We start from the raw sequence: 3,345 nt of genomic DNA on the forward strand, positions 1-3,345 counted from the left end.
TAATCGTAAAACTGACCAAATTCCCGCAAACTAAGATTTTCCAAGCTGTCAGGACGATTCGGATATTCGTCGTCGACGAACCCTTTTTGGCAAGTGTCCGTGCTTTCGGGGTCAGTTTCCCTCAAACGCGCGAGTTCCTTGTAACCTTTCAAAACTCTCGATAGGTTTTCTTTTAAGTTAGTGTTAATAAATTTAGTGCTGTCGGACTTGTTGTAAAGGTCTTGGCCCAGCATCATATCGAGAGCTTCATAAATTCCTATTTGCTTGCACGTCAAAGATTTCAATCTATAGGCAAATAATTTTTTGGACAAACTTTCGTTCCCTAACTCGGCAAAGGTTTGGTGCATGTAAGCCCGGTCTCTCTTTGTCACGTAAGCCGTGACATAGTTTGCCACTATTTCCGATTGGTCAGCGACAAATTGCAAATCCATGTTGGCTTTGGAAGCCAATAATAGCGTGGGATTATAATCATTGATTAAAACTTCGTGCTGTTTTCTCGGCAAGTCGTACAGTCGTTTCTGCACCTTCTTCCTTTTACGGTGACGAGTAACTGATCTAACAGAATTCATAGTAGCAATGTTTGTTACGTTTCGAGGGAAACCGTAACGACACACTTTCAATCCTTTTTTAGAATTTTTCACCTTCTTATAAAAACTGGAGGTGCATTTGTGAGTTTGGAATTTTTTTACCAGCCGTTGCAGTTCCGGACTTACCGATGCTCTTGGCATCGAACACGTGACGTGTTTTTGCACGTAATCCAAAATAGTCTCGGTAGAAGAAGTTCCAATCTTTGGAGCGTCCTTGGCCCACAAAGGCATGTGGTAGTGAGGGAAACTGCGAGATTGGTATTCAACCCGCTAAAAATTATGTTCTATCATGGCAAGAACTGGATATTGCTTACACAAAATAAAGTTGTTTAGCAGCGTACGAACTTTGTTGTGAAAGTGCAAATTGATGCTAAGTCGGTCGAAATTCAACTGTTCAGCAACCGTCATCGACTCTACTCCTGGAACGTCTGAATTAATTTTTCTCAAGTGATCGTGCAGTTCCTAGTCATCGTATTCGGCCGGATTAAAAGTCAAGAGCCACATGGGAGGACCAAATTAATCGCTAGAACGGATCTAAGGACTTTATACCAGTAGTCCTTAGTTCCTCTAATGTGACCCAAGAATAACTAATTACTAAATTACTCTCAAGTTCTTTATCGCCAGATTCAACTCGATTGAGTAAATTTTCAACCCCACGAAGAACGTAGTTCAAACTGCCAGAAATCGCTTTCATTTCGCTTTCTTGATAAGAATAGAAGAGATAGGCTTAATCTCGTCTAAAAATTGGACTTTTGTTCAGAAGGCAAGATAAACGATACTCTGTTTCAGTTAATTTCCCAATGGTCTATCATCGTGCTTGCCGTAACTACCCTTAGGGAACAAATGAACACAACTCGTGTATTCCAAGTTTTTGTCCCAAGTGTTAACTGGCTCGGCTTAGACGCGCTTCATTTGGTAAGCACTCAATAAATCTTTTGGTGGTTGGACGTACACCAGATGAATAGAGTAATGATCGTACATATCGTTGGCTTCGCCTTCAGAAAGATTTCGCAACAAAGTTTTAAAATTGCGTAGTTATCTGCTGCAAGATTCAACTTATTTTCACCATGCACGACCATATTTGAAACGTTTTGGTCAGCTTCCATGTCGCGACTGCTATCCACCGAAGCGCTTCCATTGGAAGCGTAGCGGAAGCACTTGGCACCACATCACAGCCATCGTTAAGCAAAGCAAGTGGGTCTGTTACGCTCAGTAATTCATGGGGAGTCAAAGAATTTTAATTTTATCAATTTCTTGCGTCCCACAAATATAATCCCCGTTCATTGCCGAAATATCAATGTCCTTATACAAAGGATTAATGTTTTCAGCACACTGAATGCATTGAACACTTTTTTGAGGCAAACAACCTGTTGCCAAACCTTTTTGTCCGCAGTGGGAACGCCATTCACCAAGATATGCAGTTCGTGATTTTTGGGCAACGTCTTGGGAATCATCATCAAATTTTTCTCCACGGTTATTGGAATATAAATTACTCTTAACCGTACCGAACTTAACGTTGGAATTGGTTTTGGTACCTATCCGTAACACAATGTGGAAGGGCTTCACAAGCTGAATTAAAACTTTCTCAAACATGTTTAAATTGGTGAAATCTGTCAAGTTGTTCAGGATGCATCTGATGGGGACTTTACCCTTTCCCAAATCCGTAGCGGAGTAACGACAACGAAGCATGTCGGTTTCTCTCGTGTTGGAATTATTCATTATCCAGCCAGCTCTTAAAATCAAATAGGCCTCGTTCAAAAAAAAACAGCACTGTTTAACAATTTTTCTACCGCTCTTAAATCAGATTTTTTCAGTAATCTAAAACAGCAGTCGCAGGGCGTATCGTGAAATTCGTTGGTATGTAGCATTGCCCGAGCGAATTGATTCTCGTAAAGACTCAAGATTTCACTTTCATCGAGACTTGGACGAGGAGCGTTAACGCTTCCTGTGGGAGCATTGTTTTGCTTCTTATTTAAATTTTTCCCACGTGTGGCAAGAATTTTCCTCGATTTCCCCATGACATTTGTCATATATTCGTAATCACTAATCACCACTCTCAATTTCAGTTGAAATTTTAATTAAAGCGTTGAGCAAGGCTTTGACTTGATAAATATTATTCAGAATAGTTCTAATTCCCGAATAATGAGGGGCCAGTTCAGCGAAAGAACGCAAATGACTTTGTCACTCTTCGCTATCAGCGCAGTAAGCAGTGTGTCCTAGGAACGGTACTATCTTTACCACTATTTCGTCCCCGTCTGGTGGTAGAGACACTTTGGATTTTGCGCAAAATTGTTTTCTTAATTCGCAAAGGTCGAAATTTGACTGAAAATTTTGAGTCAAAGACTATTCGATGGGCATTCGCAACCGTGTTTACGAAAGCTAGTACTTTCGAAATGGCTCGATTTCGAACTTAACAAATATCACTGCATTCCCAATAAACTGTTGTATGATTTGTAAGTGCGCCGTTCCACTTTTTGCATATTTCGTTCCTCTTTTTTTAGGCTTCGAAACACCAACTGTTAAAAGACCAGACAAAACCGCAAATATCCTACTAGGTATTTATATAGTATGATATTTGCACTACATTCTAAAGAAAAGCGCGCCGCAATTCACTCGCGCGTTTAAGAGTAATCATTGATAAAAAGTGACTCATTTTGGGCAATTTTCTATAGTTTTTTCTCTGCATCTCCAATGTTAAGAGATATTTACCAATGAAATGTTTAACCTACCATAAGGATAAGACTATTAAGACATTACA

The sequence above is a fragment of the Phalangium opilio genome, unplaced genomic scaffold, assembly GCF_054372755.1.
Source record: "Phalangium opilio isolate 3A_F unplaced genomic scaffold, DU_Popi_V2 ptg000059l_1, whole genome shotgun sequence".
Lineage (NCBI taxonomy): Eukaryota > Metazoa > Arthropoda > Arachnida > Opiliones > Phalangiidae > Phalangium > Phalangium opilio.